Here is a 25,969-nt window from a genome sequence, read left to right on the forward strand (position 1 = left end):
TCTCCACTTCCAGAGGTACCCCAAATGGGTACCTCTTCCTCCCTCTGCCCCCTTAGCTTGTTTAATGTCCCTCAAACCATGGCTGTAAAAACAAAATTGTACTATAAAGGGGCATAGGTCCAACCTTGTAAACATTGTTTTCATTTATCTCTTCAAGGCTCCCATTAGCTTTCCCTCATAGTCTGCCACAGATACGGCAAAAAGGTGCCTGGGACAATAATCTTCATTTTTGGCCTTTAAAGATCATAGACTGGAGAATAAATTTCATTTCAGGCAAACAAAGAGGTCCAATTTGAATTTTTTGGGGGTGGGTGGGAATGCACGACCTTTCCCCAGCAGAGGACCAGGAGAGCAGAGTGGGTGCAGTGTGAGGAGGGCAATGGGATGGTGGGGAAGGCAGGGAGAACCTCAGATCAGGAGCTCTGTCCGGGAGCTTTCTTGAAAATCCCTCTGACTCCTAGCTATTGGCATGTTTTTAGGAATAAGAAGCATTTCTACAATGTTGAACAGACTGAAAAAAAAAAAAAAAAAAAGAAAAGAAAAAAAAAGCCTATTTTCTTTTTTTAAGAACATTTTTTTCCCTTTGGAAAGCACTGTGGTCAGTCTTGGACAAACTGTGGGAGTTAAGTGCATGAAATTCAATACTCATGTCATATACCAGAGGTCAGGCTCAGGGTCCCTTCAGATCTAAAGCATACGTGCAATAAACATTTCCCCAAAAAGCCCCTCCAAAACCCCCTAAGCCTTCCATTCAGCTTCTGGAAACCGTGGCGCAAAGACAGAACAAGACCTGGTGGCAGAAAGTCAGCAAAGAGGACAAAAACATTCGGAATTTACATTCGACTTCAGTTCCTACAGCATTCATGCTCCCTGCCTAGCCAGAGCCTGGTGGGGAGGCTCAGTAAACAGCATCGCCCTGACGAAGCCCAGCACCCGGAGCCGACGCGCCGAGGGCTCATGGAGCAGCCCGGGGCTCCCAGCTCTGCAGGCACTTGCTCCTCAGCTGACCCCAGAAGCTGCTGTATTTCACATGCTGTTCCTCCCTCATCCGAGCTGTGCTGCGAGATAGCTCATCCCGCTGGAAACTATAACTAAAAACACTGTCTAAAAACAGCTCCTCTTGCTGCGTGCCCAGAGGGGAGGAGCGGTCCCCAACGAGCACAGACAAACGGAGCTCGAATAAATAGCTGGGCTGAAAGGGACCCAGGAGGGCAGCCCAGGGCTGCGGGGCCGGGCAGTGATTTCACACCAAGAGGCAGGATCTCTCGGTGTGAAAGTGCCCGGCGATGACTTGCCCGCTTCCAGACCACGAGGCTGCTTTTGCTCTAACTGCAGCCGGCTGTGCTCGGGTTGGGCTCACGGCTGTGTCTTGGCACCAGGTGTTACGAGGAGCTGATTTCCACCGCAGGATTAACAGCAGGATACAGAGCACAAACTCATTGCAAATTTGTGATAAAATCAAAGCTCCATCTGTATTCAGGCTGGAACTTGGAGCTAGGAATGATTGCTGTGGGAGAGCTGACAGTTTTTTCTTATTACCAACGAAATAAGCTTTTCCTGCACCTTGAAAACAAGTAATTATTTTTTCTTTAAAGGTTATATATACATATATATAAAACAGACATATAGGGAGAGTTGCAGAGAATTGAAAACGTTTTAAAAATATTTAAAGTGCAGTGTTTACTCTTTTCTTTAGAGGAGCTCAACTGTTCTCTGCTTGGATGCAAATGAGGCACACACTACTTCCACTCTAGGTATTTTTGGTCAGAATGAAAAGATAAATAGACACTGTACGTCAAACGTCACACTTTTAGTCAGCTTTATCTAACTTTGGTCAAGAATTTAAAACTTTGCACAGGCTGCTAGCACATTTCAAGGCTGAACTGTAATTCTCCTCTGACAAAAATTTCTTGCTAACCGAGCCTGTCTGTGACATGGGAACCAATAAGCTAAAGCTTAAACCAAGGCTGTCAAACTCATTTCAATTATTAGTTATGAAATGGGAAAAAACAGCAAGCTTCGGTGTCACATGGAAACATGAGCATGGTGGTGACACAGCCTTTCATGCACAGTGTCAGCACTAAAAACAGTGTATGGATTATTTGGGAGGTTATAAACACCGATCTCATGATTCTATTCTGGGTTGGCCCTACGACAAAAAAAAAAAAAAAAAAAAAGGAAAAAAAAATAACCAAACCAAAACAATAACAACCACCAGCAAGAGCAAAAAGCCCCAAGCAATTAGCAGCTGTGCTCTGCAGCCCTTGTGCTGGTGACAAGCGGAGCTGGGAGAAGCGTGGCCCCGCTGATCCTGCAGAGCTCAGGACTGTGGCAGGGCCCCTCGGTCCCCGCTCTCTGCGGCTTGCTGTCGGGATGAGTGTGAGCCACGTGAGCCTGCAGCTTTGGGGACAGGATGATTTACACCAGGACAACTGCTGGAGTCACCCCCCCCAGCTGGCTGCCCTGCGCCTGCTGCACAGAGAGCACGGCTGCTCGCAGCTCCTGAAACACTGCACTTGGGAGCTGGCTTTTTTCTTCCCTTTTTATTTTTATAAGGCAAACGACCATTGCCGGGTTATCCATGCTGGTTTGCCCTCACAGGGCACAGTTCACAGACTGCTTTGCAAATAGGTGAGCCACCCGTGCAGCCCATGCCATCCCTGGAGAGGGCATCCTGGCCCCGGGACAGTGCGTGTCCCCGTTTAGCCTCTTACGACTGAGGCCAGGGCAGATGTTCAGAATGGCTCTTTCTAATCTTCAGCTTGTCAAACCTTATTACTTGACTTTATTAAGTCTATCTCTAAACATCTCTAAAGTAACGCGCGGTGTTGCTTTATCCCAAAATAGCCGCTCGGTATGAGATTTTGGCAGCTGGTGCTGAGGCTGGATGAGACCCTGGAGAGCAGAGTCAGGAAGGCAGCCACAGCCCAACCTACTCGTGCTTTCAACGTTCACAGCTCCCTCCCAGCCCCACAGGACCCCAAACCCTCCTGTACCACAGGAGATCTACAACCATCCCCCCTCCTCTGGCTACCCTGGGTTCAAAACTGGCCAAAATCCTGCTCATGAACAACTTCAGGCACAGGAGAAGATTTGAACGTGGACCCAGACTGTACAACTGCAGGTGCTTTTCACCAGGGTACCGCCCTAATTCCAGTTACAATAGGCCTTTTCTCTGCTGTCAGAGAGATGAGATGTCTGTCAGAAAGAGGTACAGAGCCACTGGTAATTATTAAAAGCATTTATCAGTAAATCCAGGACTGAAAGCATAGTGAAGGGTGGGTGGCAAATCTTTTGTGAGCCATAAAATTTCCATGAGAGAAGTTTTCATTGGAAAGAGCTGGAGGAAATCATACTGTATTTTAGGTGTGATATAAAGTCTTATCAGTGACTGTTTTGACATAGTTTTAACCTCTGACTAAAGTACAACAATTTAAAAGACATCTGGTAACTGATGATTTTGCAAAGCTGGAAGAGCATTGTATACATTCAAATGAGCTCAAAAAAAAAAAAAAAAAAAAAAAAAAGCAGAGGCACATCTGTTTTCATAAATCAGAAAAAAAAAATTCTCTGTGGCAGTGTTGCTGCCGATGCTCGTTTGGAAGCTGAAGGCAAGTAAAAAGCAGAGTAGATCTAATCTCTGAGGCTGGAGGGACGGGACATGCAGACACCCTCCTGCCTCCCATGCTGAGCAGTTTGACAGCAGCAGCTGGAGCTGGGCTGCAGAGAACTTTGGCCTGATCCTCTCCCGAGCCCTCTGCACGTGATGCCGCCTGCCTTCCCCCCTGCTTTTCACCATACCAATGTTTTAGGGTGCTACTACTGCCCAGTGGCTACTGCCCTGGCAAACCTGGGCACGGTATTGCTACAAGAAGACCTCACAAACACAGGCAGGTCCAGATTGTCACCAAATTTCTACTGCCTGCTCTGTCCTGGTGCTGCAGAACAGCATTTTTGGTTATTCAGTTTAATTTCACTTAGATACAAGTCATGAACTATAACACAAAGAGTAGCTGTTCATCCACCAGCACAGCCCCAAGCTGCTGTATCCCCCCCACCGGTATGGGGCCCAGCCCACCCCTTCCCATCAGATCTAACAGGCAATGCTGGAGCAGATCCGTGTCCTGGTCCTCAGCCCTTCCTTCCTCTTCACACCAGGCCAGCAGCCCAGGCCACCTTTCTTCATCCCCAGTACCATCTTTCATCAGCCCACAGAATTTCTTGCATCTTTTCCACATAAGAAAAGTGGTCAGATTCAACCCAGAGTAAAAAGATCCTCATTTGGCCCTGGATGCGTTGAGAACATGGGTCACACAAGAGCTGGAGCGGAGGAAATCCTGGCTGTGTAAGCAACAAGGATTTCTGCCAAGAAGGCCAGAGACTTTTTTCTGTAGTTGGCCCTTGGAGAATGCTTTCTTTGACCAAAGAGAAAAAGTAAATGTAAAAAATTCATCCCTTGCAAATTTACGAAAGCATGGCTGTGTGCCATGGGCTTTCTAACTCCACAGTAATGTCCCCCATCATAATTTGAATGGCTGAAGCATCCTCCAAGAATCCTCACTACCTCTCTTTTTTTTTTTTTTTTTATTTTTAATTTTGTTTGTTTGTTTAAATTAAAGCCATTAGAGAAGCAGCAGCCAGTGCAAAGGGTGGAACTAATCTCGGTGGAGGTTCTGGGCAGCCCCCACTCAGCCAGGTCAGGCTTCTGCAGGGCCCACATTCTCCCTGTGCACGGCAGAAAACACTGGCAGGGACAAATTCTGCCCCTGCTAGTGTGTGAGAAACGTCTGCTCCAGTCACAGCTGAGCGATCTGTGAGGTTTCTCTCTGCTCCCACCCCCCCCAAAGAGAATAACCATCCTCTTAAAGCCGGTTTTCAGGCAGATTCAGCTTTCCTTGGACTTTTCTTACCGACCAGAAGTTTTGCATATCTCTCATTGACCCTTCTTTCCATGCTGATAGCGATGCTGCCTGAGAGCTGCCATTTCAGAGAGCTGTTATGGGATGAGCAAACTTAACAAATGCAACCTTTTTTTTTTTTTCTTTTTCTTCTTCTTTACAAGAGAGGCCTTTCAGCTAAGAAAAATCACATTTTCCTCTACCTAGCCATTCCACCAATCAACTAAAAACCTCACCAAATTAAAGAAACCAGGACTTAACTCCTAACCAGGCCTTGTCAGAATTACCCACAGCCCAGCCCTATTCACCAGGGCCCAGATTTCTTCTGCTGAATTTCCTGGGAATCCCGGCCAGCCATCTTCAGCACGAGAAGACTCAGCCCTCAATTTTATGTCTGTCGCCGTTCTCCAGGGTTTGTGCTATCTGGAGTCTTTCCTGCAGCCAGGCTGGCTCTGTTCCCGTGGCTGGGAATGAGCTTCCTGAGCCATCCCCCTCTCTTATCACTCATTGCGCTGATAATCAGCCTTAAACAAGCTCGACCTTTTGATTGATTTGAACTTTGGCCAACACGAAAACACTTGTTCTAGCAGATGAGGTCAGTCACTCAGCTGCCTGCTTTGTATAAGGGGACAGTTAGTGACACAATGGTTTTAAATCACGGTGTATTTCCCACCCTGAGGACAGGGGAAGAAACAAAACTCACCAGAGGCTGTCTGCTGACATTGGGCTGGGCCAGTCTTCAGTTTGGGCTTTCAGCTCCTGCCTCGTGGTTACTTCTGTCATTACACGTTTCAATATAAAGAAACCTTCCAAATCATCTAGGAGAAGCTCTTATTTGTCATCTTCCTATCCTCTCCCTTGTGCCCTCTTGACCTCCTGAAGCCACCCCTGGACTGCGGAGGATGCCTCCTACGAAGGATGCCCAGTAACAGCTGACCTTGAGCATTTAATAACTAACAATGACAAACAAAACCTCAGGACTAAGAGAATGTTTCCACGGCATTTAAAATAGACTTGGAAGGAAAGAGGTTTTATCTAAACAAATAAACATACTACTCAAGCTGTCATGGGCCAAAATTTGTAACATCGTGCTATATTTCAGACTTGGAAAGGAAAAAAAACACAAGTGAAAATGGAATACAAATAGCAAGCGGAAAGAAATGCAGAAACCAAACATGCAGGGAAAACCACAATGGAGTAAATCCAGATCATTTCAGCATTATAAAGGTATTTTATGCTAGTGTGAAGAGGAATTTATTATTTTATTTTCTTCTCTGCAGGATTCAATTTAGACAAATACAAGTGCTGTCAGTGCCTCCATTGCTCTCAATTTTATAAGAAGGGGTTGGGACACACAGACTAATGTGCACTTCTTTGAGCCCTGTGACTAACAGGAGTACTGATGGGCCATTTCTTTCCTGTCTTGCAGAATAATGCTCATGAGTCTAAAATTTTCTAAAAAATTTGGTAATGTTTGTTAGTCTAGAGTTACTGCTGAAAAAATTGCAAAAGGAAATCTTAGCTGTAGAAGTGAAATTTCTATATTAACCTAAATACTGAGAAAGTTTTTTTTCGGTGATTTCCAGGTTGTGAAGCACTCACAAGAATCCTTCCTGATGGTCATCATGTTGTTGCTATAAGAGGTCATGGCTATGAATGTGAAGAGAGTTCTCACCTTGTTAGGACATAACCAAGGGGAAAGCACCCAGATACAACCACTTCTAAAGACGGTGCAACCACCACTTAGGTACTGGCTTGATGCATTCTCTACCAGGTGCAGCTGTTAGGGAGTCTGTTGCTTCATCCTTAGATGCAATGAATTCCACTTAAAGCACATGGAAATCTGGAATAACTCACCACAGCCATCCACTTCTCAAGTACAGCCTTGAGTCTAAATTTCCTGTAAAAGTGTTTCAGGAACCTTTTGCTGCCCTGACTATTCAGATTTCCAGTAGCACGTGGGCTCCAAAGTAGCAGGCAGTGGAGCATTAGAGAGGACCTCTTGTGAGCACAGCCTTCATGGACCAACATCTCCAGCATCACTTCCCAGTGCCGGCCTCAGCCAGCCCATCTCTAGGAGGTGCCCGTTCTGGTGTTACAAAGGCAGCTGTGTGATGGGGCGGGGAAGCTTGGCATCCCTCAGCTGGTGAATGGGCATCACTTGTCCAGAAGATCAGGGGCAGGGTGGGATGAGGACAGTGAAAATGGGCTGCCCAGAGCCCCCAGGGACACGGCTGAGCTGCAGCCGGGTGGGTGCACAGCCTGCACCTACAGAGGTGTGAGCGGAGGGCAAACCCAGGCTGTCCCCGCAGGGACTGGGGAAAGCAAACCAAGCCCGTACCGCTTTACTGCTCCCTGGGGGCTGATTTAAGAACTGCTGTCACCTAGCAAAACCACGTTAACCCAGTGAGTAAAATCGGTCATTTCCAGATTGCAATGCTACAAGACTTCTCATGCATCTGCAAAACCACTTATGGCCAGTGCCTGAAGGCTTGTTAATCTTGGTTAACTCATGCTGCCTCTTTAGAAGAACTCTGCAGAGCCCCAGAAGTCTGCAGCTAGAATACCATATCCTTTCTTTCTTGCCAACTGTAGTAAAGAATCTGGTGTTCCTTGTCCAACACGTGTAATTACTTCAGGGGAATGCGGTTAATTCTTCAGCCTGCAGGGTCTGATGGTTGGGATGCATCAGTGGTGCCTTCAGCAGACTGAACGCGGGGCTGTGCACCTCCCAGCAGCACTGTGCCACAGCATGGTGCTCTCTGCACAAACAAGGTAACCTGCAGCACCTTCAGGAGGAGCACAGCCCTGCAGGACTGACTTGGATTGCAAAAGAAGGGGGGAAGGCAGGAGAGCAGGAACACCACTTTTCAGAGCTCATCATTCAACTACACACATAAAAAAAAATCCACATGAGCCGGCTGCAGGGCCCTGAAAACCTGCCAGCAGAGAGAGAGAAATAAATAAATACATAAACAAACAAACATATAAGTTTAAAAACAAGCACACAGACATCTGAGTGTCTATAAATTTTACATAGCAACATTCTGTCCTTTGGATCACGTCCCCATATCCATTCAAGTTTGGAAAGTTAAATACAGCTAGCATCTTGTAAAATATTAATTAAAGTAAGCATTATACTGGGGCCTGTGAATCATTTTACATGTGTTCAATATTTGCAAGTGTCACCATGGTGAAGAGTTGGTCTCAGCACCTAGCTACAGTGCGTTAGTTATAAAGGCTTGTGAGCAACTGCTCAGCCATTGCTACTGGCTTCCCAACCTATAAACCTGTCATCTGGCCTGGGACAGCTCAGAGATCATAAAATAAGGCTTACAAGGCAACATCACTATTTGAAGTTAATCCATGGCTCATGTGTCAGCTCCAAGAGTTAATGTTACCAACACAAAAATATCTGCAACAGGAAAGCACTGACTGGTAAATATGAATGCTGGATGAGATAAAATAGAAGATAAGAACTCTCATAGTAATCTGAGGCAATAAATTAATGGGAAGTCATATAAAGCGTGAAAGTTTTAACAATCATAAACACAGAGAAGGAAAACCCTCTGAGAGTTCACTAACACCTCCTCAAGTGATTCTATAACCCCCAGTTTCAAGGCCTCTCTCTGGATCGCTAGGGGAATTACCCTGTGGATTATAATTTTGGGGAATAGATGTGCTGCATGTGCTCCTACATTCACAGAGATCTAATATCCACATACAAATATCCAACGTCCTATGAGAATGTAATGTCTTACATCTAACAAAAATGTCATTAGTTGTATGATAGTGATTTACCACACAATCCCTGCCACATGGTAGCCAAAGCATTTCATACAAAGAACCCAACCTGGCAAGCTGGACACTTACATCAGTCTTTCAATATTAACTCTGTCACAAAAAGAACAGTTTAAAATTTTTAAGTACAACATCTGGACCAGACTCTACCAAATGCTATTATTTTATCTCTTTGGCTTCTCTTTGGCTTGTGCTGCGACGAGGTTTTAGGTACCCTCCCTTGCTCTGTCAGGGCTGCAGTAATGAGATCAGTCCATTCCCCAGCGCTAAGCATCTGACTGGATGAATAATCCAGGCAGAGAACCTCATGCATCTCTCCTCCCCTGCTCTCAGCCCACTGATTATCTCAGATCATCAGTGTTTTGGATGACCGAATAAACAGGATTATCTTCTCCCAGTGCCTGTTAAGTCAAAACTGTACGGCGATCCTATTAGTGGATCGCAATAGTGTGAGTATATCCAAGCAGGAGATTATCTTTTGCTTGCTCTGTGGAGCTGAAAACAGTACTGGGAAATTTTTAATCTCCATGAAGGGACACTAGAGCTCACAGAAAGAAAACCAAATTCATCATTATCCTCAATCAGCTGCCTAGCTCAAAAAAATTATCACGATTGACAAAGTCATAACCTTCTTTCATTGATATAGTAATGGATTTGGGATGCCAATGAAAAACATCTTACATGCATAGCCTCTTTCATCCAAACTGATCCCAGAATGCTTTACAAGTGCTGCATGCAAATGGCACGTGGGATTAACAGCACTTTACAGTGGCCTGTTTCTGTTCCCACTGAGGTTAGCGAGAACAGAAGTGGGACTTGCCGCTGAGTAAAATGTGAACCAGGCTGGAATGCGGCCAGGACACTGAGATCAAGACTTGCATTCATCTGGAAACTGCTGGCACAATGGGCCCTGTTGATCGGGGCTTTGGGTTTACGTCTTGTCCAAAACAGTGTAGCAAGTTACAATGAGGCATAAAATGATGCCATTTTAAACATCTTGGTAATTTAGCATTATTTATTTTTCAAACAGTCCAAGATAAAAATATTGAAAGAACAAGCAAAGGAGGAAATACCCATATCTAAATTAAAATCTTCTTACATTAACCATCTAGATTTTAACAAGGAGCAGTGGGGAGGGAAAGCCAGCCAGTTCCCAACACTTTTACATAAATGCATGCAAAATAATAAATTCCTTCAAAAGAAGCTTTGAAGAGCATAATTAAGCATGAAAGTTACCATATATTAAATTATACATCTAGCAAAAAAGAGTCATTAGCCCAACAAATGGACTGTTAATGATTTCAGGTTTCCTTAAGGCTATGAGCTAATAAACCTGTGATTAACCAGCATTTCTGGGATGCTGCGGCTGAAAGCTGGCAGCCTGGTGTCACAAACCTCACCCACAGCTTAAGAAGTGCAGAAAAAAATAAAGCCACCAGAAATCACACTATATTTGGTACCTAGAAACAACCCGAGTTTTGAGCAGGTGAAATCCCTGCTTTGGGGCACTGGGAACTTCATCACAAGGCGAGACACCTGATGGCCCCTTGGTGTGCTGGGATGCAAAACACACCCATGGGATATCCTGCTCGATGTTTTGATGAAGGAGATTCTGGTCCTTTGCTCTGAAGCTCTGGGCAGAGGATTTCCAAGCCTTTGGGATTCCCTGCCCAGGTTGCCACCACCTCATGATTTCTCTACTGAAACCTGCCCGGTTTCAGAATGGCCTGCTGGATCATTTCCCAACGTGGAGCTTTGAAATGATGGCTAAGAGCTGGTGAGACAACGGGAACCAAGCGTGGTAGCCAGAAGAGCCCCTTTTAAGGCAAGATAAAGTCTCCAGCAATGCATCCCAGTACAGCCATGCCCAGGAGTGCCCATGTCACAAATACTTCTATTTGGAAGTCATTGCTGGTAGCACCTGGGACACATCCCTGCTGCTCCGACCTGCTGGCAGCTGCCTCTTGCAGCCCCAGCAGCCATTTATATGGTAAGTAACACAACAGACTTGTGCTTGACAGCTTCCTTCAGACATTTCTTAGCAACTGGAAAGGAAAAAAAAAAAAAGGACATTTGGACAGCCAGCTCTCTCCAAGCACCCATATTTATTTCCCTCATACAGTTTGAAAAGCTGAGGACGTGGGAACCAAAACCTGCACAAAGTGCTCCTCTCCCGCAGAAGCAGAGGCAGGGAGGATGGTGCCCACCCGCTGCTGTCAGGACTGCAGGAGACATGAGAGCTCACGTAGGCATTGCATTTGCCTGCACAGGGCAAACTGCTTGAAATTAAAGCACAAGTATGTGCAGAAACCACACCTCCATATGAGCAAGCAGATATTTGTCAGTGCAATTTCAGACAAGTGAAATCCTTCTTCGCTGACACGAATGCCATACGTTACTGGGTAATATTATCAGTCACATTAAAGCGTGAGATGAATGAAACAAAGTCTTTCATTGGCTGCAATTACTTGGTAGTTCGAAACAGAGATGGGAAGCAATCCATCAGGTTGAAGAAAATAGTTGTTCATCCCTCCATCCCCAAACAAATCATCATCTTCACCAACAGGCCCCCGACTTCAGCTTAACTGTGGGCATAGGAATATGCATGAACTCCTAAAATGTTCAACGAAGAAATGTGCATCCACGTACATATTACATCTGACAGAATAGCCCAGAACTGGTGGGCACCCCAGGGTCTGCAGGCAGCTGGGGACTTGGGGTACAGCTCCCATCACAACAAAGATGCCCAGGCCCAGGTTTCCCAGCTTGTTCCCCTGAGCTGCTGCTCCACAGCTGCCTGGAGGGGTTTTGTTGTTGCTGCTTGATCTGCTGCTCTCCTCTCTCCCCCCCTCAGTAATATCTCCTCATCGCCTTCTTCCAGGGGAGAAATGTGTAAGTGTAGAAACTGTCAGTGTAGAAACTCTGTCTCTTCACAGCGGCCCTGGGCCTCGCCGGCACTTTGCTGTTTGCTCCCTGGAGAGCCGCTAATGGTTTGGTCTGACATAAAGTTCTCACACTTAAAATAAATGGTATAAACACAGACCTCTCCAGGAAGATCTAAAAGCAAAATGAGAAATCTGTTTGATTTAAGGAAGCTCTTCCTTGAGTATTTTTTAACGCTTTTAACTAACCAGTAGTTCTGATGATGTTTTTTTTAAAAAGTAAAACGAAGAAGTATTTTCCTCCTTTAGCGTCTGCATGATTTAAGGTCCAAGATTTATATTTCCACATAACAAAAAGAAATCGGATCCTGTTTCAGCAGAGGCGATGGCAAAAACTCCCACTGACTCCGGTTACAAATAGAACAAGCCCCATGTGCAAACTACAAAAGTAAGTTTTTGTGGAAACAATATCTACCAAACACTACAGAAAGTTAAGAACTTTTCCTTTCTTTTCTGCTTTCCTTATGGTAACATGTAAGGCATAACCTCTGATGGCTTTTTTGACCTGATCTTTAAAATCTGTATAATTTTGTGTCAGATAAGTCATCCATATGGTGCCTGATTCTTCACCTAAATGCTGTTTTTTCTTATTATTCCTGCAAGAAGAACATGGCTTGATTTTGGCAGCAGTTGCATAGACTTCAGAGTAAATATAGCTGTCACTGACTTTCCCTGAGACTCAGATACTTCTGAAAATAAGCTTTTTGGCACCCACTAAGGAACATGCTGAACATCTCCTTTAGTTACATGCCCCCAAAATAAAAAGAACCTATAAGAGTTCTTACAAGTAGCTATAAGAATTTGATTTGAGGTCTTATTTAACTCTCCTTATAAATATTCAGGGATGGTCCAGTTCTCATTCCAGTGATATCAGTCAGAATATCTTCGGTATAATCAGTGGTGGCATCACAGTATATAACTGGACAAATAAGATAATTATTAAAAATGACAATTTAATTATTCCTTTTTAACAGCCTCATCTGCATTTGTATGCTTGTGCAACAGAGTTCAGTTAAAGGGGACCTAAGTTACAACTTACACTGGATCCTGAAATCCAGCTCACACAGCTCTGCCACAGATCTTACTATTTAAAATGAACTTTCTAAATTTGTTTTGTTTTTAACATGTTAAAAAATCTCTCCCACTAAAGTCAGTAGATTTTCCAGTGAACTCCAGCAACTTAACCCTGCAACATTTTACTATTTCTAGATTAAAGCATGAGTTTCAAAATTTGCCCTAAAGAACAAATATATGCATGAAGTTACAGTGACGTTGCAGCAAGCCTAAGAGTCATCCTGGAATAGAAAACAATCCAAGCAACAATATTTGGCTCTGGGAAGTTTTCCCAGAAGTTCAGGAGCAGCAGCCTCTCTTCTGCTAAGGCTAGAAAAAATTCTGCATCTAGGCTCCTGTGCATGGCTCCTAAGGCCATCAGGCTGTTTAATCTGCTAGAGTTGAGTATTCTGTTATGAAAAGCTTATATTACACCTCTTCAGGATTCTGTTTTGTTCCAGAGATTACCTTCTGAAGGGAGCTAATCCTGAAACATACATATATACATACATATTTAATATATATACATATTTAACTTCCTAGCAGCTAGGCATGCCCATATACAAATGGGAGCAGACTTTGTGAGGTCTTCAACATCTACCTGCAAAGTGACTACAACAGATTAGCATTATTTCTTACTAGAAGCATTCTGGTTTAGTAAAAAAAAAAAAAAAAAAAAAAAAAAAAAAAGGTCCCAGGAGTGTTTTACTACCACAGCTGACCACAAGATGGAAGTCCTTTTCCATTAGATGTCTCCTGATTAGGAAAAGTAATAAAAAATACATCCTTTCTCCAGAGAAGTGTTTTAGAAGAAGCAGAATAGAATATCATCCTGTCAGCAACTTGTCTGGGAGGCCTCATCCATTTCATACTCTTTCTCCATCCAGGAAAATAATTAGAAGAGCTTCCAAAATGATGGGGAAGCTGCTGGGTCTCCCACTTTGCAGCCTGATCCGTTTGGCATCAGAGTGCTGGTCACCCTGCTTTCCTCCCTTGCCTCAGGGTAAGCACAGCTCCACGAGAGGGATTTTATCAGCACACATGGTAGAGAAATGGGTAAGGATCCTTTTATCCAGGTGGGTAGCCAAGGTGTAATCAATTTCATTTAATTAGCAGAGGTTTAATTTAAAACCAAAGCCTTTTCCTGAGAAGTTTTCCATTTTTTTCCAAGAAGGGCAGTTTCACTCAGAAATGATCCTGAAGGAAATCCCTAGCCAGCTCCACTCGATACGCCGGTAGCTTAGATACACCAAGCAGAGAAAAGCTCTGTCAACATGTGTTCATTGTTTAATTTGGAAGCATGAAGGATAAAGTAAACTCTTTCTTCATACCACTGTTTTTTTTTTGTGTTTTGTTTTGTTTTTTTTTAAGAGCTAAAAAGCCCTCCAAGGAATGACTCCAGCCACCCAAAGCCTGCGATGGCAGAGTTCAGGGGGTTCAGCAGGATTTTGCCTAAACTGCTGCACTGTACCCTACACAAAGCCACTGGTCTGGGATCTAAATGCTAAATGTCATTTATTTTTGTTGTTGCTTATTTACAAAAATATGCAAAGCCTCGCTGTGGGATGCCACCGGGCATAAACAGAACCAAAAGGCCATTGCTGTCCCAAGGGGCAGCAGAAACGAGGGTGAGGCAGGATGGCGGGTAGGAGATGTGTCCCCTTCCCACCTCCAAGACAGCACAAGATGCGATGTGTCCTGCTGCCCAGGAGGGAGGGCTGCCCATGTCAAAGCTGAGACCCTCACTCCCCGTGCTGCTGCATCTGGCCCAGCTTGCCAAAGCTTGCTTTTTAATAAACTACTACTATGAAAGAAGTGAAAGAACAGCTTCTCTGTTTTTAATTATCTGATCAAATTTACCACTCTAAATCTAATTGAGACGGCAAGTAGGGAACTACATTTAAAGACAGACAAGACATTTGCATCTGTTTTGCTGATTATAGTAGTTGCACGTTTTACTTTAAACATCAATGGGTTGCAACTGCTATTCAAATGATATGGAAATTGCTACTTTATACTGAAATTTCCCTTAAGCAACAAAGGAAAGGATTAGCACATGGCTCTGGTTTTTCTTTTCTCTTCTTCTTTTGAATTTAATAAAACACTGTGGCAGTGGAAAACTCTTTGATGGTTCATAAACAACACCTGTATCTTTCAATATTTTATTATACCAAGTTACAGAATATTTGAATCCTTTTGTGTAACTATTATGATAGCAATTTTTAATTTAAATAACCTTCTATATCTGAAACATTACATTAACTTCATTTTTACAAGTCTTCTCTACCACAAAAATGCACATACATAGGCTACGTGGATACTTATGCAAGGGAATTAAGTTTCTTAGAAGCAATTTATAATACTTTATAATAAATATTTCAGGTTTAGGTGAAGCTAATCAACTGGGTGCCTGCATGGAGCCTGTCTAGTTCACACAAACTCAAGAAACAAGTCTCATGTGGTCAGTGCTGCCCGAGACTCAATCCAACATGTTTCTAGCAGCACAGAGCAGCATCAGTGCAAATGAGAATCACACCAGTCAAACCACAGTGTGAACTTCTCCCACTGCAGCTCACATAAGTAAAATCAGTTGTGTCCCAGCTGTTTGCAGGACTGATTGTTTAATCCCTGTCCAGCTCAGTGCCCTTTTATGCAATCCTAAAAATGGCAAATTTTTAGTGAATTTTAATGGTAAACTTCATTCCAGGTAGCAAATGTAAACGATGCAAGGGATATATAAAGATTGCTTTATTAATCTCCCCTCAAATTGACTACTTTTGCAAAAGACTAATTAAAAACACTCTATAGATGTTTTGAATATTACTGCAGGTTGGTGACATGGTAGAGAAACAGGAACAAATAAATATCACTGGCAGCTTATGTGCCTTATAGGTACCTACCAAGGAGGAGTTTCAAGATGACTACTTGCCTTTCCACTGACTCCACTGTTACAGAATCTTCTTTATCCGTATCATGTACCATAATCTGAATATGTCCTCTCATCACAGTTATCCAGAATCTGCTGAGGAAAACAAAAGTGCATTATTAACAAAATGTTTTTAAATATTCTCATGCAGAAATATTGATAAACTGTAAAACAATCTGTCTAAAGAGTGACTACCAACATTTTTTTGATGGCGAAACTTCACTGTTTCAGGGAGCTCGACTAGTGGGAAATTATCAAGTCTTCACCAAATTAGTTTTCTATTCTTGAAATTAGTTCATTCAAACACTAAAGCACTGAGGTCAATCACTGGGTTTTCGTGTTCCTTAAGCTTCCAGACAGACCTCATGAGAGAATTTCAATTCTTCACATACAGGTTAGAAGACAAATGCAAAAAGAGTGATTAAACAAAGTAACTCCTTTTTCCCAGTAAAAGGTTTCAGTAAATCACCCACGGTATACAGCATCACCAGTCTAGGACTGCCTACATTATGCAGGGACACAAATTCTCCTCTTACTCACACACCTCTGCAGTCCCACCGCCTTCAGTGGACTTTTTCTCTCAAAGATATAAGGGCAACATTACTTGAAAACATTTGCATCACATTCATCCTACTGAAACCAACACAACAGGGCAGGCCACGATATATTCATGCGAGAGCTCTGATAACCATACTTGCACTTTTGGTTTTGTTAGTCACACATGAATATTTATGCACATTTCCATGATATGTCCCCTGGTTTGCATAGGGCACAGGTTGTCAGCAGCTGAAAGCCATTAGCATCTGACAGCTGCTAAAATAGCTTGTTTGAAACAAATAGGTGGTCCCGTCCATTGTCTAGCAGGCAGGTGATTAAGGCATCATTATGAGCTGCATCTTCTTTGGCAGCTGCCCGGACAAGGAAGGCCCTTCTTGCACTGCTCAGACCTGCCTGGCGGAGGGGAGATTTAATTATCGTCACTACATAATGGGTAGTTTGTAGGAGCCGGAGACCTGACAGAAACAGATAGTGGGCAAACACAGGACAGCTCACAGCCGATGAAGTAATTACAATCCAAATAAGAGTGCGTGAGCTGACAGGGAGCAGCAGATGTTGCTGTCCGTCAGCATCTCCATATAAAACATATGTTCAAATGTTATTTGAGAGAAAAAGAAAAAAAAAAAAAGGCAGCAGAGCATTATTTGCATTATTTGCAGAGTTACATGATACTGGTGTGGGGGGAAAGCTCAGGGAAGAGGCAGATTCTCACAGGGAAAATCCTGGGGATCTGTGGGGAGCAGAGAGGTGGAAGACATGAAGTGCATGGGGTAGGAGGGATGGGGCAGGAGGAAGACACCGCTTCACCTTCAACCTGCCAATCTCCTCCCCTCCCAACCCACTTCATGGATCTGATCCTTAGGTAGGGAGAGTGGGAATGCACTGAATTGTAATTGTGCTTGGAGGAAGAGAGAGAGAAGAGAAACCTGTGTGCTGGGCAGAGCTGAGGACTTCCCACCTCAATTGGGCAGACACAGGAAGGTGGTGGAAGTCCCGTTCATATTTACCCTCCCCTGTGGGAAAGGCTGCATGCACAACAAGTACAAAGTGCTGCCCAGTATCTGCTCAAGTAGTTCTGCTTCTCAAAAACAAAATAAAAGCATTTAGTGGGCAGGGACAAAACAGGGTGCTCAAATACAACAGAAGAGGTGCAATGCAAGTGAACCCTTCTGAGATGCTAGGAATGCTTGCCTCCACACCACACTAATAAGCACAACTATTCCACTCAAGGCTATTTCATAAATTATTTTTAAAAAATAAAAAGATGCAAAAGCAGGAAATGCCAACATGTGCACATTACTTCCTTTTTAACCATTTTCTTGGCAACCCCCATCTGTTTTACCTCAGACTTTCTTCCTGAAGGGAATTAATCTTAATAAGCTTAAAATTTAAAGAATTTCTGAAATGACTGTACCTACCACAGTATCACCTTCTAGACTTGGGATGCTGTCACTGTCACCACCTTCCATATCTCCAGCATTCTTTTTCTTCAAAATCTGCACAAATAATTACTGTTGTAAACATATTTATGCAAGTTTTCAGAAAAGAAAAAAAAGCCAGACTCAACAGCAACATGAATTTGGTTTGTAAATTGCCATGCAGCACTGTCACATTATAAACAACTACGTACATGTACTGCTTCCCTGCCTTTGATGCAAAGCCAGAATCAGACCTTTTCAACATTTTCTCATTGAGGCTAAATGGCAAAACAAACCACGCATGCTGGAGTGCAGTGGCCTTGATGGGAATGGTGTCCAGGTGCGTTTCTTTTTGTAATACTGACATGGTCTTTCAAATATTGCAGCATTTTTCTCTGGAGACAAACAAAAGTCTCAGAATCAGAGCTACTTTCATAGAAACATCATTCTAAGATAATTTGCACATGAAGAGAGAATTGGGTTTTCTCATTTTGTCTGGGCTTACCAGAAAGGCTATCAGAAAAGTGGAGTATGTATTACATATGTTGGAGCTAGTTTTTGATTTCATTTCGCCCTTTTGCAGTGTGTAGATCCTCTGAGAAGGAACAGTCCCTGGGGATAAGGCAGCCTGATCCTAACTCCAGCCCACAGAGCAGCCTGCTGCTGCTCATCCTGCCTGCTTCTGGCCTTGGGTATTGGCAGCATCAGAGGGACAAGGGCCGGACGGGAAGGCAGCTGCAGCAGTCACTTTGTAAGCCCTGAGCTCTCTTTCCTTAGGCCGTTGGTTATTGGGGCAGACAGAGAGAAGGGGGGAGCTGCCAAGGGCTGCCTCCTCAGAGAAACTCAACTGTTTTTGAGCACGTAGGGAATCGGGTGTTGATCTCCCAGCAGATTTTTTCCCATGTGCTGTGCACAGTTACTATTATAAGCACAATCGTGGTGAATGTTTGTGCAAATGACAAGCTACAAATCTTCTCGATACTTCATAGATCTTCATGACTATTTGTATTTCACTTGTATTTTTTGGAAATGGTGAGCGTGGAAATATGCCCCACTTTTCTGGAAGCGTGTGCACAACACGGCACTAATTTACAAACCTTGAAGTTAATAAGAACAGCAAACATTTGTGCCTAAAATCATCAGGGAAGAAATGACCTCCATTATCCAATCCCAGGGCTCACAAAACATTCACTGCTGCATGTTTGTACAGTGTATTTTTAAAACATGGACTGTTTAAAATATACACAATTAATATTAACAAAGACCTGTAGTTCTCAGAGTGAGTAGCTGGAACAAGCACTGCCTCCTGTCTGATGTGCAATGACCTTTGGAAATATTTTTAGGCGCTGTCCTATAAGCAATATGTCTTGCACAAATTACTTCTGCCCAGATATAAACCAGCATTAACCAAGAAAGCAACATGGGATGAATTTGTGTTTTCTAAAATTGGGGGGAAAAGAAAGTTACCAAGGTTTATAAGAGGATTTATAAACTGCATAATTTTCTCTCTTGTTTAATCCTAACACATACAGAGACCATGTGCCATGGATAAGGACATTCATAACAGACTGAAGTGTTATACGATTTCCCCATTTTTGAGTGAAGGATGGAGACTAAAGTAATTAGCTTCCTGTAAGAAACAGAACGGCTAGACCTTAATACAATCCATTATATATTCAATTAGGAGTGTTTGTGTTTTCCAGTAAGGAGAAAGATAAATTTCAGTAATGACTAAAAGCTTTGAAACTTCACAGAATTAATCTAAAAGTTAAAGTTAGAGAAAGCTTACGTGGAGTAATATATTCTGGGTCTTGGAAGTGATTGCTTCTCCTAGCCACAGAAGAAGCCAAAGTGCATGGTGTGCCTGGGTATGCAATTGGCTCATACAGTTGCACATCACCACATATTGATGATAAAAAGTGAAGGAAATGACATGAAGGACTAGGAAAAATGAAGTGAAATAAAAAAAAAAAAAATAGAGACTATGAGGCTGGGCATTTTCACACCTCATTTTTTTTTAGTCCAAGTTTTAAAGGGAATGTAGAAACAAATGAAATGCAGATTCAGAGAACTTAGAACCAGCAAACAAAGGCAAAATGTACTTTCAAATACTTTCTATGATCTATTCTGTGAAAAAGTGCACAGAAAGTACCATTTAACTAACAACTGGCATGACTCACTGGATGGAGGAGGAGCCTCCAAACTCACCAACCTGTTTCCAGCCCCAGCCAGCAGCAGATCTACAGAGAGGAGTACTATGAGCAAGGTAAACACGACATGAGCAGACCCAGAATATCCTATTGGGTTACACAGTCTCTTCAGGGACTTCCTGAGCCAGAGGAATGATTTAAGCCCACACTAATTTAGCGACAATGCAGCTGCAGCAGTCAACATCATCCCTAAAAATTAAGGTAGCAGAAAGATTTGGTACAGATATTAAATATACACATGCACAATCACCATGTATGTAATGGATATAATCTGTATTCAAAGATTTTGAATGTACAAAAATTATTATATGAAAAACAAAACTCCCAAACCCTGCACATAAAAACACAACAGGCATTTTAAAAATATGAGGTATTGTTTCTAATCCATAGATTGTTTTCATGAGTATAAACCTGTGAAAAAAAATGGAATCAGCTCTCCCTGTTTTAGCTGCAAACAAAACAAATGTCTGTGGTTACCTCAGAGACAAAAGCTAATGTAATTGTGTTCTGTCATTCTGTAGCAAATGAAGAGCTACCAGGAAGCTTTTTATCAAATGGATCACACCACAAACCAAACCTTTGTGAAAATTCAGAAAGGAGATGTAAGATTAAGGACTTGTTCCTTTCCACTTCCAGTTAAAAAAGGCAGTTGTGAGAGAATAATCATCAGTATCCATACGATGAACAGAGTTCCAAACTGCCTTTTTTTTACTTGTCCCAAAATTCCTTACAAAAAAAAATAATAATAATACAGAAATAAAACTCAATGTAGAAATACTTCTGATGCAGGAAGAAACCAGGGTATGATTGCACAAAGGATGACCCGCTTTAGGTGATGCTGCCAGACAATTTCCTTCGCTGTTACATCACCATTAGGTTCCTTGTTAAGCCCGTTTCTTTATAAATCACCCACAAAGGGCCAGTGGCATCAAAATGCCCTATTCAGAAGAGTTTTTGTTACTGAGCACACAGTCCAGGCTCTGCAGCTGTTTAAAAGGCATGCGGAGCAGTCCGGAGTGTCAGGGATGGAAGCGAGTACTGCTGTCAAAGTTATCATCTCTTGAAGCTACAAGGCAAGTAATTTTAACATATGGGTAGAGATAGTCAAAGACCTACCAGTTACTAACATTTGTTTTTCCAGCTGCCTTGGACATGGACCCTTTTTGACAGAATGCTGCAGTTCTTCTTTGTCTGACCTGCCTGGTCCACTCTGAAGCTTACTAGTGGAACTATGCTCAACCCCTTAACTCTGCTGGAAGTAAGAGTGAGTCCTGTCCTGGAAGAGCCAGAGTCCCAGGGCACTAGTTTTTACTAGATTTCATCAATATCACATGTATTTCAAGTAAAAATATCAATATCTATACTCAACTTGATAAGTGTTTGTTCTTCCTTTCCTTATGAACTGTTTGAGCCATGCTGGTATGTTCATTCCAAATTCTGCTGCAATCACCTGTTTTACTACATCTGTTGTTGAGAAAGATGGACAAAAAGCTTGATAGTCTAATGGGCAGCAAACTCTAAAGAAAGGAAAATACAATTTTTTCCATTCAATCAGAGTGAAAGGTATAATCTGTGTCATACTTTCTGTTTAAGACGTTGAGATTAAACTCTTCTGGTGTAATGGTGCCACCAGCAGATAATAGTTAGAACTGGTTTTAGCTGAAAAGCAGATGCGAATACACATTTCTCTGTGTAGGCTATTTAAACTTCCAAAGGCATACCCTTTAGTTTCTTAAAATAGTATTTCAAATATTATTTTAAAACAATGGAGGTGAAAAATTTCAAAATGTAATCTATCAGCAGGTAAAAATTTGGCTAGATACTTTCCTGTACAACTCTCTTTTTTGTTTCTTTATGATTTATAAAGATACAAAATTGTTTGTGACAGCATGGGGTACACAAAGCAAGACCTCTGAAAACAGCTCCTCAAATACATTTGCAAGAACCATCTGCATGCAAGTCATCCCACATCTAATTCATAAAGTTTTTTAAAGAGAACAAGGAAACATTAGAACAGAAGGTAATTATTTTTGCCTCAAGAAGGTCCATATATTTTGCTCACTGTGACAAAGATTTCATGAGAAAAACATGCTGCTCTTTCAGTCTACAGTTTGGGGCAGATCTACAGCATTTTCCCCCTTAAACTTCTCTAGACAGTAAGTCAGTCGTCCACTGCATCACCTCCGAAACCACAATAATAATAATAATACAAAAACAATAATGCTTCCTTTCTTTTTTTTTTTTTCTTTCTTGTAATGAAAAGTATGTAAATGATTATGAGCTACTCAGATGCTACAGTAAAGAACCTTCAAAATGCCTTGGTATGACTTTGTCCTGGCTTTCTTCAAATATAATTAGTTACACTGAGAAGAAAAAAATCCATACCATGGAAATTTTTATACAAGGAACAGAGATTTAAATGACAGTTACAGCAATGTAACTGAACTAAACTCAAGTGCCCTGAGAAGAGTTCCTCCAGATCATGGTAATTAAAGCACCAAGTCAATTATCAGGAAAATAACTGAAAGCAAGACTTCCATCAGCTGACGTACAGGTTTTGAATACAGTAAGGCTTCTAGGAATTACATCCATTCTGCAATCCTTTATGGCCATGGCCTCTCACTGACACTGCCTGAAGTGTGATGTGGCTGATGTGGAGCACCTCAGACAACCCCGCGGGGCTCTCATGACATAAACCCTCAGCCCGAAGTCACTGTCACCCGTTGTGCATTCACACTACTGCACCTGCATATTTTATGTCACAGACAAAAGGTCAAAAGCTTGCCAGCAGGCTGCCTGGCTTCGCAGCCACACAATGCACTGAGAAAAATAACTCCAAGGAGCTGCCTGCTGTAATTTCCTGCAATTCAAGACTATTTATTTTTAAAACTTTTGCTGCCAAACCCCCAGCTGACTGTCACACTTACCGAATTTTATCATCAGAACATTGTAATTTATTAGAGATCAAACCCAACTGGTTATTTGACTGTCTTGGTTTTAAATACCACTCAGCCCTTTTAGCTGCTCTGAATCCTTCGGGCTCTCTATAATTAATGTTCCTTTAGCAGAGGCAGTAAGGGGATGGTGTGTGCACAGCCCACGTTAACCCTTTGCTGAGACCACTGAAACCACACAGAGGGCTGTGTTTTGAAAAGGGGTTGAACAAAATGATCTACAGAATTGTTTCTATTTCTGACATTTGACAATTACCCTTTTATGCCAGTGGGCTGAGCATAGCCCCTAACTACCTAAGAGAAACTCCCAGCCACCTCCACTCCTCGAGCAACAGAAGGGTTTTGCCCAGCCTCACACACATCTGCCACCTCTAACAGCTGTCAGGAGTCCCCAAAATTGAGCTCTGAGAAGCTTTTACTTGTAACATCAAGTAGCACATCAAAAAGCACCAGAATCTCCTTGAGAAACAAAAATGAGGTTGCTGCTATTCTCTAGAAATTCTCCTTTGTCTTCGGCACAGGTAGGTGATCGAGCCAGCTTCTGCAGACACCTGAACATGCTTGAGCTGGCATCATGAATGAGGCCCTGCATCTCCAACAGCTGCAGCACCTTCTTTTTCCACAACCTACCCTGCAACCTCACTCCTCCCCATCTTCCTCATAGATGACCAAGAATGAATACTAAAATATTTCTGAGCAAATACCGCATTTTATTCCTGTATCAGGAGATAATCTCCACTGCTCTTTAAGTCAGTATTATCTGAGCCCAGAGAGCTCAAATACCAAGTATTTGGCAAGAAGTAAAAACCTTCACAAAACAAAAGCCTAAGGAGTGAAAACATTTTCCTTTAAATGTTAACATCTTATCATCAACTATCATCGACCTTCTTTTTTGGCTATATGAACTTTGCCATTAGTAGGAAAATAAAACAAACAAACAAACAAAACAACAACAAAACAATAGTCTAGCATAGGACAACAGCTATGGTCTACTCTTGGCAATAAATATTTACATCGGGGAGTTTTGCATAGTAAAGGGGTTCAAACTTGATGTCAGAACATTCCAATAATCTGTCGTGAAATAAAATAGCAGCAAAATTACTATGCTCAATATCTTACTAAGAATTGTTACTGCAATTGGAGTCCTGAAGGGGCTGTCCCTAAGAAAGCTTTCTCCTTTCTGGGCGAACTATTCAGGGCAGTATCCTTGACTGAACTTCCAGCGTTCTAGCTAATTTGACCATGTTTGCCTTCTACCCTAAGCACTCCCAGCAAAAATAGCTGCCAGAGCTCCTATACAGCAGCTGTTTCAAGAAGAGTCTCAAATTTTTGCAATTCTTCTATACTATTTCAAGAAGATTTTTTTCCCAAGCCTCTCACGTAGCTTTTAATAATGGCAGACAAGTTTTGTGTAAGTCTGTTAGTTTCCCAAGTACAAGAGCTTTGGGGATATTTTCAAGTGTATATGTGAATCAGAGACACTGAAATAATTTTAATTAAACATCAAGATACATGGTGGGCTTAAAGTACTGCTACACATTTTGCTGAATGACTGGCAAAAGGCATAAACTAAAACTCATGATATCAACCTTTTTGTCTATTTTTGAACTACTAGAAAAAACATACAATTCTGTTCTGAACCACACTTTTATAATTTCAAAGGAATTTCTGCCAAAGTAAGCAGGAAATCATTGGATTTAACAGCTTGTGTGCATAATCTACTGCACTAAATGAGTCTGAAACCTATAAACAATTTGTAGTAGTATATAAAAAAGTTGGCACAATTTTTCCCATGACTGTGTTACTACCTACTGATCTCACAACAGTAGACAGGATTAAATTTATGTTTCCATGAGAGTTGTATGATGAAAACCGCTGTGTCTATGACACTGCAGCCTGTATCAGTTTGAGAGGTCTCATAGAACTTTAACTGAACAACAACAACAAAAAAATCTTGCTAAATAAATTGCTGTACAAGAGCAAAGTTTTATTATTATTTATTATAATACCTATACTGACAAATACTTTAGAGAAAGGTACTTTTATTTCCTACCGCAATTCCTTGGAGTTTGAGCAGAAAAAAACAAAACAACCAAACAAAACAGAAAAAAAAAATGAAGGAGAAAATAACAGTAAATTAAAAAAAATCTAAAGCAGTTTTCAGAAAACTGTACTCTGCCCTGGCCTTTGTATAACTGTCAGTAGGAAACAGGCCTCGACATGCAAACAATCCCCCAAGTGCATCAGAGAGGAACAAGTCTTTGTTTAAAGCAGTGCCAGGTTACCCCTGCACTTCTTTACTCTGTCGGCTTCTGGTAACCATAGAAAACTGATACCTGAAGCACGCTGGCTACACGCTGAATGTACACGTCTGTTAATCAACACAATTGGACATAACGGTGGGTACTTACTTACCTTCCTTACTAATGGCTGGTTAACAGGAAACTTTATGTAGCTTTTTTTTGAACACTAACTTTTTTTCAAAACAAACATTTTGCTTCTTATCCCTTGGGCATCTGGTAAAAAAAAAAAAAAAAAAAAAAAAAAGGAAAAGAAAAATTCCCCTATAATCAAAGAAACAGTCTATTAAAATAAAGATTATATATAAATATAAGCTTGGAACAGACAGTTAACTAAAAAAGCCTATGCTGGGAAGAACAGACCAATGTCAGCAATCAATGCTATTTACAATTTCATTTTTAGTGCATAGCCTCTTTATGGCTATAAACAAACAAACAAACAAACAAAAAAGTCATATTCAAGAGCAAAAGACATTCCTAGCTGCCAGGCATTATTGTAAATGTGAATAAATACATATATATGCCAAGTTCGTTCTGCTTCCCAGGCAAGCTGTATGTCCCCGAGAGCGTGGCTTAGAAGAGACCAAGTTTCATCACTTCCTCACTGCATTGCGAACGATCTCTGTATCACGCAGCTCAAGGACTTTTGCAAGTTATTTATTAAGCAAGAGTACTCATGTATTCAGGCAAGATATATTTTCTCAAGTTAGAGTAATTTAAACAAGCATTTTCAGTTTCTAAATATAGCATCTGGTCTTGAATCTGTTTCTTTCAAGGCTACAGGGCTTCAGCTGATTTCATAAAGGTTTCATCAATCTGAATCCTGCAAAGTAAAGATTAATCTGTGATCAATGATTTCAGTGGAAATTACACCAAGCAGCTTTGTCTGTATGCACTAAACAGTGGCTG

At 42.0% G+C, this 25,969-nt stretch overlaps 1 non-coding gene across 8 annotated transcripts in view; it reads right to left on the reverse strand.

The window, feature by feature from the left end:
* Nucleotides 1-2,258: 2,258 nt before the first annotated feature.
* Nucleotides 2,259-25,969, reverse strand: part of LOC101793813 (uncharacterized) — a 28,495-nt gene continuing 4,784 nt past the window's right edge. For 2 of the 8 annotated variants that reach the window (XR_011804346.1, XR_011804350.1), the window contains exons 3-7: nucleotides 25,176-25,276; nucleotides 19,809-19,995; nucleotides 17,597-17,674; nucleotides 15,595-15,716; nucleotides 9,492-11,756 (exon numbers count right to left, since the gene is read on the reverse strand). This is a non-coding gene — a transcript (uncharacterized protein). Of the gene's footprint in view, nucleotides 7,838-9,491; nucleotides 11,757-15,594; nucleotides 15,717-17,596; nucleotides 17,675-19,808; nucleotides 19,996-25,175; nucleotides 25,277-25,574; nucleotides 25,879-25,969 lie in introns of those variants that run through there. The other 6 variants (XR_011804349.1, XR_011804353.1, XR_011804352.1 and 3 more) reach the window with 6 other exon arrangements.

Source organism: Anas platyrhynchos, chromosome 21 (assembly GCF_047663525.1).
Source record: "Anas platyrhynchos isolate ZD024472 breed Pekin duck chromosome 21, IASCAAS_PekinDuck_T2T, whole genome shotgun sequence".
Lineage (NCBI taxonomy): Eukaryota > Metazoa > Chordata > Aves > Anseriformes > Anatidae > Anas > Anas platyrhynchos.